The sequence below is a fragment of the Poecilia formosa genome, unplaced genomic scaffold (assembly GCF_000485575.1).
Source record: "Poecilia formosa unplaced genomic scaffold, Poecilia_formosa-5.1.2 Scaffold48, whole genome shotgun sequence".
Taxonomy (NCBI): domain Eukaryota; kingdom Metazoa; phylum Chordata; class Actinopteri; order Cyprinodontiformes; family Poeciliidae; genus Poecilia; species Poecilia formosa.
Genome location: NW_006799987.1, coordinates 13042 through 29759, shown reverse-complemented (window position 1 = coordinate 29759; position 16718 = coordinate 13042). Strand labels below are relative to the sequence as shown.

At 35.4% G+C, this 16718-nt stretch overlaps 1 long non-coding RNA gene across 1 annotated transcript in view; it reads left to right on the top strand.

Moving 5' to 3' along the window:
- The window catches only part of LOC103138205 (uncharacterized), a 37968-nt gene extending 31883 nt beyond the window's left edge, over nucleotides 1–6085 (top strand). The window contains exons 3-4 of the long non-coding RNA XR_476264.2: nucleotides 2472–2569; nucleotides 5538–6085. This is a non-coding gene — a long non-coding RNA (uncharacterized LOC103138205). The remainder of the gene's footprint in view (nucleotides 1–2471; nucleotides 2570–5537) is intronic.
- Nucleotides 6086–16718: the final 10633 nt, after the last annotated feature.

Below are 16718 nucleotides of genomic sequence, written 5' to 3'. Positions count from 1 at the left end.
TGTCAACGTGAAAAAACCTTATCAGTGAGCTGCACTGCGTCACACTCCAAAAGGACAGCGCATTTGTTAATACTTATATCAATATTCACAGTAATCTTTGTAACGTGTGAACTGAGAGCTTTCAGATTGGTTTTTATTCTTCACAGGGCGACGAGGCAATTTAATTTCTTCCCCTTCTCTCTGCCTCCTGGGAGATTACATATATATATTTTTATAATTCCAAAATAAATAAAAAAAAGAAAAAAAATGCGACTTTGTCAGCTCTAAGCACATTCCCTGGAGTGATGGATATCATCTGACCCCAATTTACGAAAGCCAGAGACGAGACACATTCTTTCAGCGCAATATGAATATATTATCATCCCCAAATGTCCCGGTTTCAGCCCTTGAGAATTATATTAAAAGATCGAGGAGGGGATTCAAACGGCCTTTGGTTAAATAAGACAAATGTTCTCTGTTTGGAGGCAAAACAAACATGAAAAATGTCTGTTTCTGTGTCTGGCTACAGAAGCTTTAACCAGACTTTAAATCGCGTCGTAAGGTACGACCCGAGATCATCTGGAAATAAATAAATTACCAGAGAGCAGCTTTTATTTCCAGGCGACTGAACACGCTACGCTACTGACATCTGTATGGAGTTTCTGTCTCGGCTCTGCAACGCAGCAGTCGGCCTTGACTTCAAACGCCGCTTTTATACTTGATCGTGCATTGTCATTACAGCTCCAGTGTTCTCCACGTATAGATGGGCCTCTCCCTTTTCTGAGCTCAGGAAGGCATACTGCAGCCATCTTTTTTCACTTTAATGGTGTTTTCTGCCACTCACGGAGAAGAGCCTGCATAATGTTTATTGAATTCCTCTCTTAAAGGGGTTGTATTAAGCAAAATTCACATTATGCTCATTTTTTAAAACTTCCATTTGGGTTTCTGCTGCTTCTAAAACAGCAAAAGACCTTAAAAAAACACCCACCTGGTTTTTGGTAACAATTTAATGTTTTTTGGTTTCTGGAAAATGAGCCATTTCAGAAACCTTCAGAATGTAGTCACAAATCCCTCGACCTAGTAACCCCAGTGAAACTCAGCCCGTTACCTAGCAACCCGAGTGGAATTCCACCCATCACCTAGCAACCCAAATTGAGTTCCAGGACATTTGGTCAGCTGATTTTAATGTATGATGGCATTTTAGGGCAATATTGAGAAAGAATAAAACATAAGAAGATAAAATTACAAGAATAAAATAATATTTCAACAATATTGAAATATTTCAAGAAATAATATGATATTGGGCTTTGGGCTTTACAATGCCCAAGTCTGAGCTAATTAATTCTAATTTTTTCTACACTCATATTCTTTTTATTAATTAGAAATAATTAATAAAAATAATTTGCATGTGCATGTTTATTTATATTTAGTAATATTGAACTATCTTGTCACTCTTAGGTGTATATATATATATGTGTGTGTATATTTTATAAACTTTGTCTCATGTTTATATTTGTGTTATTGATAATTAATACCTCAAATGGAGTAGCTTGTCAACGAATGAGCAGTTTCCCCTTGGGGATCAATAAAGTCTATTCCATTCTATTCCATTCTAAAATACTATGACTGTTTCTTAGTCATAGTACTACAAGAACAAAGTCATAATATTATGACTTAATTCCCATAATATGACCTTATTTTTGTAATACTTTGACTTTATGCTCATATTATGACTTTATTCTCATAATATGACTCTGTAACAATGGCTGCTGTAAAGGACAAGTGTTTTGTTGTTAGCTTACATCCAGAAACCACTTGCTGCATTCTTGTTGGTTGTGCAGGAGGCTCCACTTCTGCTTTTCAAAGATGTACAGTTGTATAATTGCACATCTGTTTGTTGCAATTTCCGCATGTAAGTGTAAACGTTGAATTGGGGGCCATGGCCAGCAGCAACTTGTTTGGATTTAAAGTGACAGGACATCTAAAGCTGCTCATTCTGAAAGGAGTTCAAGCTGACCAAAATAAAATCTCATTATCTAAGATTGATTCTGTGCAAAATATTTAAAGAACATATTTTGTGAAGCCTGCAGACCTCTCTTAACCTAGCAACGGTGATGAAAGCAGACACCAGCAGCTGCAAATGTTAGTAAATCCACACGTTAAACACTTAAACTCTGCACATGCAAGCGCATACAAGCGTGAACGCGCAACAGTTGGAGTGCGCACGTGCATGCAAACAGGCTCATACAAATTGCATTGAGAAGACATCTGCCATCATGTGACCACGAGGCATTCAGATGCTACTCTCCAATGAATATAAAGTATAAACACTCCTCCAAATTCTCCACCCCTGGCCTCTATTTCATGCTATTATCTTGGCATAATAAACACATTAGCTTCTCCCTACCCAATTCCTGTTTCTAAGATGAATCTTTCCTGACTATATAAAATAATTTGCCAACATTATATGTGACTCTGAATTATTCATGAAGGTTCACGGAGAGTTTCAGAATCGTCTGAGTCCTGGAGGAGGAGGTGGTGTTGACAGACGGCCGGTTTCCAGATGGACTTCTCTCTCTCAGGAAGGAAGGTGAGAGATCTGCAGAAATAGTTTTCATCTAAAAATGATGTACGGCCCTATTTACTCAATCTGAGAATCGCTTACTCACTCACACATGAGAAATGTTGCAATAAAGACACAGTACTATCTGTTGGATTTGTCCTAATTCAAGCAAATGACTTTTATTGTCAAAACTTTAGTTGGAATAAAATATAGCAGCTAAACTTTCTATTTTTATATCAAAATTTTCTATCACTGTTGAGTTTCCACAACAATACAAACAGAAGAAGAGCCTTATTGCATTCCTTGTTTGAAATTATTCTTAGATAAAGTTCCTCTCAGGTCTTTGAAAATTGTCTACTGCGCCCAGAATAACAGAAAAGAAAACTGGATATGCAATACCTTAGAAAAGTATTCAAACCTCTTCATGTTTTACTGACCAGATCCTTCTTTCACATGTTTGAAAACTGAAAATATGACTTCTCTTGCTGCTTGAAAGGCCTAGATTTACTTCCTCAGACCATCATTAAAGGTAAGGAATAGGCGTGAATCTGCTTTGAGTTCTGAAACGTTTTATTAATTTCTCAGAACATTTTTAAATACCCAAGAAGTTTAAGATGCAGTAAAGTCAGGTTTGTTTGGTGTAGCATGAATGCATAATCGAACTCTGCTCAACCTATAAAGTGAACTCTGGTGCGGTTTGAATCGATATGTGAACACCAAGTGGACCGGAAACCACTCCAGAAGCAGGTTGTGAAGGACAGCGCAGGGCATTCTGGGTAAATACAACCAAAACAAGTCTAAGGCTAGTGGGAGAAATGACTAGTGGTCTTTTACCAAAGACAAAAGAGAAATCCTATATTTGCTACAATCTGACGCCATTCCATTTTTGTTTGCATTTTGTGATGAAGGAAGTTGTGCTCAGTGTTTTTGTGTTGTTTCCTCCAGTGGTTCTTGGTGCAGCGCCACCTCAGTCGAGGAGGGGAACATCTTTTTCAAAGAGTTTGGTTTGTTTGACACAGAGTAGTGAGAAAGAGAACCACACCAGCTGAAAATAAAACAAATGTTGGGCTTTTGGTCACCAGTTGACCTCAGTTTAAGGTATCCGACTGAAATCTGACTTATCCAGAAGTAAATGAAGAAAAGCAAATCCAATCAGAGAAAACAGGATATTTAGCAGTTAAACCACAACATTTGATTCTGCCAAAGTAACAGAAGTATTCATGTATTTTGTTGACTCTGACTTCCTAGTTATCTTGATTTCCAGCTTCTTTGGTCTTTGTGCTCGTTTTGAACTTCATGCTGGTAATGAGTCAAAGATACTGAGGTTGTGTTAGTAAAAATTTGTTTCACAGCATAAAAGTTGCAAAAATCTTATTTTACAGATTTAACAACTCAAAAAAGTGGATTTGATGAGAATGCTACTCCCTCATTCTCTGTTTATTTTATTAAATCATCAATTTACAAGTTAGTTGATTTTATTAATGTATTTAAATGTAAACACTGTGATATTCAAACGTGATGTTTGCAACCAAGAATACAAATTACAGTTAGAGACCTGGGCAAAAATCGGCCATTAAAAATGTTTAGATGGTCTTTTGTTTGGTTTAATAGCAGAGTTTTTGCCTAGATTTACCGTCTAAAAATGCATTTCAGAAACAGTTTTTAGAATATAAACAATGGATGTATAACTTTTACCGTAAAAATAAACAATCTGAATTAAGTTATTGGAGGGTTTTGTTTCTAATCTGACAGAACACCTCACAAGTTGTGTTTGTAGGAGCATAGAGCTGAGATTTGTGATTTTTCTGAAGCATTATTCAGTCCCATTCAGTTGCTTTAGTATGAAGTGTCATCATTGTTCTCACAGCTGGTGTGAATATCGTATCTCAGATAGTTCAATGTTTTCTGCATTTACTTAAAGCAGGTGAATAAACAATGAATCTTTGTCGCTTCCTACAGCAATGTAGCCAGGATGTGTTGTAAGTGAGAGGCAAACTGTGATGGTTTTATACGGCATAAACAGCTGGGAGGTTCGAGTTCACACGTCACTTTGGACACATCTGGAAAAGTTCTGCCTGCATTCATAAACACTGTTTACTTCTGATATTTTACCAAGATGGAGGAGTTTCTTTTCGTGTGTGGTCTTCAAGTTAAAGGCTAATTATTAGAGATTTTCCAAATCTTGAGTTTCCTTTTCTGAGAGATCAATTTGTTTACAATAGTTTGGTGTCAAAAACTCAGATTATAATACACTGTGATTCTGATACTTACTGTATTCTACACCAAATTCTAAGCTCATTTTATTTGTGTTTTAGAAGCTATAATTTAAATGTTTGTTACAAAATTTGATCCTTATAACACAGAATTAGGGTCACAGTAAAATACAACAAGAATAAAATCATATTACGAGAATAAACTCATACGGAAAAAAGGTTAAGATAATGCAAGAATAACGTCATAATGTTTAAACTTTATTCTGGTAACATTATGACTTTATTCTCATGAGCTTATTTTCAACTTTGTTTTAACATTATGACTTTATTCTTGTAATAATGTGACTTTAATCTCAAAATATTATGACTTCACTCTCATATGAGTTTATTCTTATATTATTGGAACTTTGTTTTTGTATTATTTCAACTTTAATCTCATAATATTGAGTTTATTCTCAAAATCTTTTTTCTTGGCATGGTCCATTGTACGTCTCCTATTTTTGGAGATGCTTTTATAAAAAAGACTCTTTCTTTTTTAAGTTTCCTTCTAATTAGTAAACAATTGCAAGCGACTGTTGAAAACAAGCAAAAACCTCATTTGTATGGTATGGTGAACTGCAGGCAGCATTGTAATTAAAGAAAGGTCGTAGTTGATCATGACAGACTGCAACATAAACTAAACGGGTTACAACCAGATGTCAGAACAACCAGAACCTGTTTGTGCAAACATGAATCCAAATGCATTTCCCCGTCTGAGCATCTGCTGCTCTGCTCTCCTTCAGATGACTGAGAAAACAAACCCCCCGGATGCATCAACATCTTCCTGCTTTGCACGTCTGGAGATGTTTGTAAATATGGATTTATTTGGTTTATTAAAAACATAATGGGAAAAGAAATGGAAGCAGATCATCTGAAGTCAATCTGTTTCAATATTCACAGTGCGGATGAACTATGTTAGCGCTCTGATGGACTTTAGCTTCCTGATTCACAACAAAGACCCAAATCGCTGAGTTTCAAGGCTATCTGTGTCAGACTGAACAGTTTAACTTTTCCATTATAATTTAACTAGAATGAAAAGAGTTTTAAAACATTTACTCTGACAATGCATATTTTGGTACCAATACCAAGTAAATACAGGTCCAGTATCACTGATGCCAAAACTGATCATGATTGAAGTATAATATATAATCAAACTTCTGATCTTGAGGCAGTTTTGTGTTTTTTCTTTTAATTATTTTGTTTAAACTTTGAACTGAACTTAGATTACATTTGTATGCTTCTATGAAAAACCTTAACATTTACATAATAAACACAAACAGTAGAAAAACAACACACATTTGAATGCATTGATTTCTAAATTAAAGGGGGCCTTTATGCAAACTTTTTCTGCGTTTTTGTACTTTCCTTTTGTTTCTCAAATGAGCCAGAGCTCTTAAAAAACAGCCAGACATTTTCTGCCAATAAGTTTTTATGTGTCTGGAAAACAAGCCTTTTCAAAATCCTCCTTATTGTAGAGTCACAACACTGTGGCGTTACCTAGCAACCTAAACAGAAGTCCAACATGTTTGGTTTCTGTACAATGGCTGCTGGGGGGAAAAAGTGTTTGTTTGTTTTTTGTTCACTTGCCATCCAGAAATGATTTGCTCTTTTCATGCTGGCTGTGCAGGAGGCTCCACTTCTGCTTTTCAAAGATGTACAGTTGCAGCCATGAGCGTAAGGCGTGGCCAGCAGCAGCCTATTTGCATTTAAGGTGACAGGACCTCCTAAAACAGCTCAAAATATGCAGAAGTGATCAGATCAGGCTCATAATCCAAGAATGATTTTGTGCGAAAAATGTAATAAATGTTTTTTAATAGCCCGTAAATCTATCCTAACCTTTTCAAGGACGGCAATGGGTCAACTTTAATAAAAATCTAAATTTGAGACCAAATTGAAGTAATCTTTTTACAGTAAATTTGAGAAACTACAGGAGAAAAATAAATTCAATTATCAAGATGAATCTATTGAAACTTAACACGAAAAAGATAAGAGGAAAAAAAATTATTTAAAAAAATACATCAAAGATTGAGCAGACCTACAGCTTATAAATTATTTCCACAAACTAAGAAAAAAACCCATCAGTGCCAATAATAAAATCACTTAATATTTAACACAAATCCTCTTAAGTTAGGAAAACATTGTTATCAAAAAGAAGGAAAGGCAACATTTCTGAGCTCTAACAATGTGACAAAACTATCAGAAAAGGACTGCAGTTTCATTATGTGATATTATGACGCGGCTGCAGCATCGGTGATTAAGGAGGGCGGCGTGTGATAAGAGGTAATGGGCTGTCAGCGCATTATCTGGAGTCAGGAAAAGGTGAAGCAGGAGCAGCAGGAGACACAGAGAGGAAGAGCTGCTGACAGTCCCATCGTTTCCTCAGGAGGGAAAAATTATTCTCCCAGGCTCAAACCAGCCAGAAAACAGAAACGCTTAATAACCACACAGAAATAACCAAGATAAACACAATAATTTCAACAGGAAGAAGCAGACAGAGCAAATAGAAGATGAATACTGAGATAAATGCAGACTTTTTTGTTTACTTAATTTTCCTCATGTAGAGCTGCCATGTTTCACTGCTGGCTTCATGCAGCAACTACTAATAATTAGTGCTGACTCATCGTTCAGGAAGACAAAAATATGATTTTATTTTCTCTCTTTGAAGCCACCCTGTTCATGTATGCAACTAATGTTTATCATTTAGTTTTTACAAGATTATTCCTTAGATCTATCTGAACAAACTCCAAATGTTATTTTGTATAACAGCTTTATATGAAAACAATGCAAATCAACAAAAAACTGGGGATTAATACATTGATTTCACTGCAAAAACACAAAATCTTACCAAGTATTTTTTGTCTGGTTTCTTTAGAAAATATCTTGGTACACTTGAAATAAGACAAAACTAACTTTCAGCAAAATGTGTTTATTTGTCTTAATATTTCTTTATAATAACACATTTTCCCATCTTATAAATGAAAAAAAAAAAACAATATTAAGAAATGATTGATTTATAACAAGCTTCTCTATTTTAATAAGTTACGTGTAAGTTAGTTTTGTATTCAAGAGTTTTGAAAACTGCAAAAAGTTTTCAGTACAAAATTTTGTTTTTGCTCGTATTTTTTTATGCCACTGGTTTATTTTCTAAATTTTGTTATAAAATTCTAACTTAGTTCTGCAGCATTTCAGTTATTCTATCAGTTTCTCTTCCACAACAGACATGGAAAATAAGTCATGAATAAATATGATAAATTCAGTTGCATCAAACAAGTAATTTATTTTACCCAGTTATAAAGAAATACATTTTAAAAATCTAATTTCTGGCAAACATCATTCTGTCTTAACATTTTTTTCACCACCAGTGTCCATCCAGATGTGGTGGCCAGCTACTATAGTGGAAAGTTTGGTGGAAGGAGAAACTGTGATGTTTGGAAAAAGGGCCCTAAACGTTCAGCCAGTGCTACAACTGAATAGCTCAAATAAACTCATATTCATGGATTAAAATGGCTTAGTCAAAGTCCAGACCTAAACCTAATTAAAAGCCTGTGACTTGAACATTTCTTCCTCTGACATCGTAAATAACAATGGGTGAAAAGTTTATTCTTTCTGATTTGCAGAGCTGATAGAGACGAACATACAGATGGGAGGAAGAACACAAATGTACGCCACACTTTTCAGTTTAAAACCATGTGTAATTTCCTTTCACTTTATTGTGATCTTTTCTGCTGATCTTGTTATCCACTGGATTTGTTTCTGATCTCTAGATGGATGGATAGAAAGTTGAGTGGAAGGAAAAACTAAAAGTATGAGACAGTTCACCTCCCAGCAGAAAAGATCCCATTTTAAAACTATGTGAAGCATAAGCTTGTGCTACTTTGCCACATAAAATCAATAAAACGCATTAAAGCCTGCAATATATTATTCATACAACATATATTATATAATACATTATTCCCGCCTCGCTGTCTTCATAAATGTAGATTTATATCCTTATGGGAATGTGTTCACGCCTTCCCTTTATGCTCAGAACATGTTCCTTTAAACAATCTGTGTAATATATATATTTTTATTATTACAAAGCTTCTCCTCTGTATGTGATGAGTGCAAACCTCCAAGCCAACACAAATCCCTGCTTTGTAACAGAGTCTGAGCGCAGCCTCTTCAAAGAGAATAAATCTTCCCACTGAAGGAGCAGATCAAGCCTTCTGGTTGCAAACATGACAGCAAAGCTGGATGCTGTGAATCTGATGAGTTCAACTCGTCTAATTCCAACAAGGAAGAAGAATCTGGAGTCACTTTTAGCTGTTAAGAGGAGATAGAATCACTTTTTGTGTGTTTTTCTTTAAAGACAGAGCAGCGCTAACGTTGCTAATTCCTCCGCTGTGTGATCAAAGTGTGAGTTGGAATCAAAATGCAGGACAGCTGCAGAGTAATTTGCAGCTGCTTCAGGTTAATGTCCCACATGATGCACGCAGCCATCTTGAATACTAAACTTCGCTGCAGGCTTTTGTGAGGAAACGACGGTAACAAGATGAAATATAAACATTATGACGAAACAGAAGCATCGTGACTGTAGACCGACAGGGCCGGAGCTAGCCGTTTGGCGGCCCAAGCTCAAATGATTTATGGTTCCCCCAGACTCTTAGAAGAACAGAATATTTCATATTCACATAAAATTATGAAAAAGCATGACAAAAAAAATCAAACATCCCATGCCATTTGAGATTAATATCATTTTAAAACTTTTTCTGCAAGAATAAATGTATGACTATTAGGAAAAAAAAAGGAAAAGTAAATTTCCACCAAAAAACTCAGAAACGTTGAGATTTATTTCAGAACCTTTTTTGAAAGAAATATGAACATTTCTGGGGCTTGAAAAGTCAAAAATTAAGAGAGTTAACTTTAAAATCATAAGTTTTTAGATTAATCTGAGAAAAATTCCAGACAGAAATCAGAAATTTCAGAGTTTGAAAAATCAAAAACTTGCTTTAAAAAACTCTTAAATTTTAATTTAAGAAATTTTCTCAAACAAACTTGGAAATTTCTGAGTTTCAAATAACATTTTTTGACTTTTGAAAATGTTTTGAATTTCAAAAGTTACATTTTTGTTTTCTACAGTTTTTTCCTAGAAATGTTTTGGGACTAATCTCTATTTCTGAGTTTCTTCTGGCAAATCTGCTAGAAGAAACTTGGAAATTAGAAATTTCCAAGGTTTTTTGTTTTTTTTGGTGAAAATTTCTGATGTCGATCTAAAATTTCTTGAGTCAAAAAAAAATTCACATTTATTCTATTGAGCAAATTTCTGAGATTAAATTTTTTTCTAGCAAGTTTTTGACTGTTCAAACTGAAATTATTGAGTTTTTTTCTGGAATATTTCCAGAAAATCTGAAAAGTAATTAATTGGCAACTTCCTGAAACATCTTTAAAACACTCCCTGCTAATAATTACTATAATCTGATAACAGAGTTACACAGACTAAAAACAGCAACGTGAACATAAACATGAGGTTTTTTCTGTTCTAAACAAAGTAACTTGAATGGCAGCATAAAATTATGCTTGGATTGGGTGGAAACCGTGGCAGTCGGGTTCTTCCACAAACCTGCATCTCTGATCCTTCCCCAAAGGACGAAAGAAGCATAAAAGCAGAATCTCCATGCCTTATCCATCAAAACTGACAGAAAACTGTCCTTTCATCCTCAGCTCTGCTTGCACTCCAAGAAAATTGCAGGAATCCAGTGGGGAAGCAGGGAAATGAAAGAAAATTGGAAAGATTTTCTGCTCAAAACGTGAAGTACGCTAAAATGTCTGAAAAGGAGACACATCATGACCCAAAGTAATACAACCAACAGATGGGAAACGAAGCAGCCGACATCCAGGATGGCTGCATTCACACCAGCTCTGATTAGTTCACTTTAACCGAACTCCAGTCCGTTTGTCTAGAAAATCCGGTCCAGTTGTCTTTTTTTGTTGTTTAGCCAAAAAAAAAAAAAAAATCGACTTGGGTCTTTATTTTAGGAAGGTGACAATGTGGAATAAGACTAAAGCGCAAGGCATTCTGGGTAAATACAACCAAAACAAATGTGGGTCTTGGAGATTTTAATTAATTGGTTATTCTAAAAAAAATAAAAATCAACATATTAGCTCTAAATTACACCGAAATTTTCACCTTGGTGTTATAAGTATTTATCTGCAGATGCAACATTTGCTACAAATGATCAAACATTCACTAAAGGAAAGCAGCATTACTGCATTTCAGGAATTAAAAATGTATTTTCTTATTTAGAAAAGGAATTGTGTTGTTCATTTGCATTTTCTAGTGTATTTAAAAAAAAATCAAGGAAATTTGAGTTTGAAAAGTCAAAAATTTGTTCGAAAAACTTAGAAATAATGAGATTAACATAACAATTTTTTCCCAAGATACTTAGTAATTAAATTACTCAAAAGTAAACAGTACAGCCAGCTAGAAAAAAAAGCTCAGAAATTTTCTAGAAAAAAAGTAGCATTTTTTTTTTTCCTTTTCCAAATAAGAGTAGCGATACTTCTTTATGAAATTACTCAAGTAAAACGTACAGCAAAGTGAAAACACTCCAAGAAGCAAATTTTTACTAAACAGTTACTCACGTAAATGTAATGTAGTAAATGTAACCATTTACTGCCCGGCACCGTTTCTCGTCGAGCCTTTAAAGGAGAAAAGAGCCCGACGTTGAGGCAGCGTATTCTGTTATATCCTGACAACACAAAGCCAATGTTTGGAACAAAGCAAGGCTCAGATGGACACCCAAGGAGCGGGTTATATAAGGCTGCTTCAGTTTCCCCCATTGTTTCCGCAGAGAAAATCTGCACTTACTGGAGGCCTTTCTAAGTTTCCAGATGTCGGTAATTTTAATAAATTAATTTGCCTCCAGCTGATCTGTTCTGCATGGCACCATTGTGAGCCGTCAGGAGAACAGAGATGGAAGTGGCATGTAAAAGGTCATCATGTGGTGTTATGATTACGTGTCTTCCTAAAACTTTTTTTTTACTGCATTTTCAGGTAGGGTGCAGGTGAACAAAAAGCAGCATGCTAGTAATTTATCTCCACAAAAGACAGCCATGAGACAAAGTTAAAATCCATTTGTCAGACATGTCCAACAATGAGCTTTTATTATATTACTTTCTGAATTATTATAATTTTCCCAGCGTTTTCCCCTATCTTTTTAAAATTTCAGTAAAAACATCTCAATCATTCTTTATATTCTTCCTCAAACCAGACAAATTTTTAAAGGCGAAATTAAGAAATAGTTTCTTATCTATAGAGATTTAAAGTTTATTTTGAAAGTCTTCTTAAAGCTGCAGTATGTAACTTTTAAAAAAAAATATTGCTGTCAATCAAGCTTGACTACATTTCTTCCTGAAAGCAGTCTGCCATGAATACTAAAGCTAGTTAGCATGGCCACCAACGATGGCGAATAAACTGTTTTGCGGTACCTGTAATTGTACCTGTAATCTATCCAAAAGGAGGAAGTGGAGTTAACGCAAGGCATTCTGGGTAAATACAACCAAAACAAACATGCCAAAAGACAAGAGAAATTTAAAAACCACTAAAATTTATCGCCACAACATTTCTGTGAAGAAAAAAGTTGTGTTCAGTGTCTTCTCCTGAGATTTTCATGCTGTTTTTTTCTGTGGTTCTTGGTGTAGCACCACCACAGGTGAGGAGGGGAACCTCTTTTTCAAAGGGTTTGGTTCATACAGAATCGCACCAGATGAAATGTAACAAATGTTGCCATTTTGGTTCCCAATCAAACCGAATCTACCCGACTATCTGGTGTAAAAAAAAAACCCCTCAAACATTTGACTTCTATTTTACAAAACATTTATTTTCATTCTTTCAGTCTTGGTCACAATTTGGTGGCGGGGCTTCACGTGATTGGTCTGTAGTTGAGATGCTGTGCACCCATGTAATTATTTCACAATGGACACGAATAGGAATTAAAATACATAAAATTATATTTTAACGCATAAATTCAAATTTTAATTATTTTTGACACATTTAAATAATAGATTATAAAAAGATTTAGCCAAAAGTTGTTGGATAGTTAATCAGAAATGACTCCAAATTAGATGATTGGTATTCAGTCCTTACATTTAAGTTTCTTAATTATCTTACATTTAAATTTCCCTGATTATCGTATTGATTCAAAATTAAAAGGTACTCAACCAAACCTATTTACTTAGAGCCTATTTGAATGTATCTGCATCCGAACAATTGTCACTAATTTTCTCCTGTTTTAACATAAAATACTTTCATATGAATAATAAGCTCACTGCAAGCCGGCAACAAGCAGGTTTCAGAATAATAAAAGAAACAAACAACGTGATGAAACCGCACGCAAATTAAAGAGGCAAGGAAATTACAGTTAACAAGTCAAAGCACATGGTCAGCTGGCTGAACATGTTCCAAATGACACCAAGAGAAAAAGCTATTAGAAATTAGAATTAGCTCGTTCTGTGTCTGTTTTCTAATTAAGTGAAGATTACTGAACATAATGTGGAACAAAAAGCCTCTTTGCTCTCGTTCTCTGCAGCATTTTTGCTGTGTAGTTCCACAATTAGGCTTTTAAATCAGACAATTTTGAATAAAGTAAAAAAGGAGGTTGCTAGGTTTGCATGAAGTCGTCAGTTTTATCCACTTTGGTAACAGTGACGAAATGTTTTCATACTACAGCTTTACATTTACTTACATCGTTCAGATTTGACGCAGCTACTGTGTGATATTGAGGTGTATAAAAAGCATAATCACAATAACACCTGAAAACATTAATTTATTAGATCTCTCTTTGTCCTTTTTCAGTAAATGTTTTGCGGTTCTCAGAGCAAAATACAAAGATGAGCTGGAATCTCAAGACGCTTTAAAGAGCCAGATGTGAATAAACTGTAGTCCAACCAGCTGCTTTCTTTTCAGCTGGACAAACTCACAGATGCAGTTAATGCATTACACACGATTCACTGACCAAAAATAGGAAGGGAAGGAAACACCGGAGTCTTTTCTTCTCTGCATTAAACCCTTGGAAGAATTATTCTGCTGCTGAGAGCATTCAGAGCAGCAGACCAAACTGAGGAGTCAAACGGTGGAAATGTGTGTGGGCAGATATTTCAGTCCCCAAGAGCTGAATTATCCCGGTGAAAAGGGCTGCAGATCTGAATGTTGTTGCAAGGCATCAATACGAGCCGTTTCATCCACAGGTAAAGAGTCTGCTCTCTGTTTGGAGCCGTCAACTCCAACTCCTCAGTAAGAAGTAGCGTGTGAATTTAACTGGTGGTACTAAAGTGCTTTTGAGTACTTGGCGAGACCAGAGAAACATGAGGTGCAGGAAAGAGAATATATTTAGAGAAGCTGCTCTTTAAGGAGAACTGATCAATAAAAAATGGGAACTGCACAGCATTCTGGGAGATGTAGTCAGAGGAAAAGACTTTAGCTGCTCAACCTCTCACGGCTAACTAAGCTAGGTTGGTGGAATCAACTAACTCACTAATTCTTTGGTTACCTAGCAACTCATTCATTCTTAGGTTACCTAGCAACTCATTCATTCTTTGGTTACCTAGAAACGGCCTGTTGAGTAACCTCAGCTGCAGCACACTGCAAAAAACACAAAATCTTACCAAGTATTTAGTTTTAATGCAAATAGTTTAGTACACTTGAAATGAAATTAATCTAACTTGTATAAGGGCTTGTTTTAAGTAAATAATTCCTTAATATTGACAAAAAGGTACTAGTTCCATTGGCAGATTATTTCACTTATAATACATTTTTCCAACAAGAACTTTTTTTTAATCACTATTAAAAAATTATTTACTTCAAATGAGCTCCTATATCTTACTGAAAAGGTAGTGCACTTGAAATATGACAAAAATAACTTATAAACAGATTGTAAGCATGATTTAGGAGCTTCTTTGAAGCCAACAATTTCTTAATGTTGATGAAAACGTGCTACTTCCTCTTCCATATTATTTCACTTGTAACATGGGAAAAATGTCTTGTTATAAGTGAAATTATCTGCCAATATAACCAGTACTTTTCATCAAAAATTAAGGAATTATTTACTTAAAACAAGCTCCCACATGTTGCTGAAAAGTTATTCCTAAGTTACTTTTGCGTTATTTCAAGCGCACTAAGATATTTACACTAGAAACAGGATTAAAATACTTGGTGAGATTTTGTTTTTGCAGTGCAGTTCCAGGTTTCACTGCCTTCCCTCCATACTTCTTAAAATAAAAAATAAAAACATGTGGATTAAAAATGCCACCAGTTTGGAAGTATATTAGATATTGAAAACAAAAATAATCAGTATTAACATCGGCTGATATGAACTGCTCTAAATTAGACAAAACCTCTAAAAAACAACCAACAAAACCAGAACAAGATCACCAAACAGCTTGGAAGAAAGTTGTGCCCCCATGAACGGAGGGACGGGGCGGCGTTGGCAGACCTCACAGATAAAACGGCGTGCGTTTAGGAAGCCCCATCAGCTGCACCACTGAGACTGAAAATAGCTGCAGATCAAGAGGAGCAATCAGCGGCTGCATGAGGCGAGGAGACAAGCAGGGGGCTGATTACCTCCACTTGGTCTGACCTGAAAAACTAATGCCAAATCAATTGCCAGACACGCTGTGATGGTTTTACCTATCGGGGCAGAACTCCTCCGGAGTGTTGGGTTCAATCTGATAACTGTGTCAGGATGACAGCCGCATCTGATGCTGCTTTTGTTTCAGATCGGGTCGCATAGCGGGCCTCGTGTTTCCCTTCAGTGGCAGAACATAGATCAGACGAATGAATGGAAATCAGTAGCAGGAGAAGCTGATAGCTGCATGTTACAGTAAGAGCCATGAAATCTGTACATTAGCACCAGAAGAGCAACATCAGGACGACTGAAAGAAAATGAATCTGACTGTAACCTCAGAATTCTGATTTTAATATCGGCTTTTAATTTCATCTAAAAAAAAATCTGACTTTCTTACTCAGAATTCTGAGTCTAATCTTAAAATTATTACTTTTATTTTAGAATTTTGATAATTTAAAAATTCTGCCGTTTTTTTACTCATAATTCTGATTTTAATCTCAGACTTCTGATTTTTTCTGTCAGGATTCTTACATTAATCGTAGAATTCTGACTAATCTAAGAATTTTTAATTTTATCTTAGAATTCCGACTCAAATCTCAGAATTTAGTATTTTTTCCTAAGAATTCTGACTTTTTCCCCCCATGATTCTTAATTTTATATCAGAATTATTCTCGAAATTTTGACTTTAATCTCAGAATTCAGATGGGAATCTGAGTGGAAACCTTTTTCTCTCCTGTTAATGAAATGGCATCTTCAGTGACCCCTCAGCCACGGAAAATCTGGCTTAAATACAATATTTTTCTCCAGAAAGCTTGTTTTCATTCTTCACAATTTGCATCTTTGTTACTGAAGCAGGTTTCTCCTGGTAGCCATTTGCTTTAAAGTCTTTTTACTTTTTTCCCCAGTGGCTCTAATCCTTTTCCGAGGGAAAACTGCTGAGGGAAACTGGAATATGAAAAACATTTGACAAAATAACTCCTTTCACTTAAACCTCTGATTAGAGATTTTTAAAAGTCTAACTGGGTTTATCTTAAAGCTGCAGTATGGAATGTTTATAAAAAATATATATATATATTTTTTACATATTCGTTAAAACTATCACCATGTCATTATAGCTTATTATGAGACAGATAATCTGTGAAAAGATCAACCTCCTCCCTGAGAGTGTGAAGAAATGCACCACTGTTGACCAAAACCAACCAATCAGAGCCAGGAGGCAGATCTTAGCGCTGTCAATCAACCTTGTGTACACGCTAATAGTGGAGAAACACTTACTGATGGAGGAAAACCATTTAATTTCTAACTAGCCTAGCATTCACACAG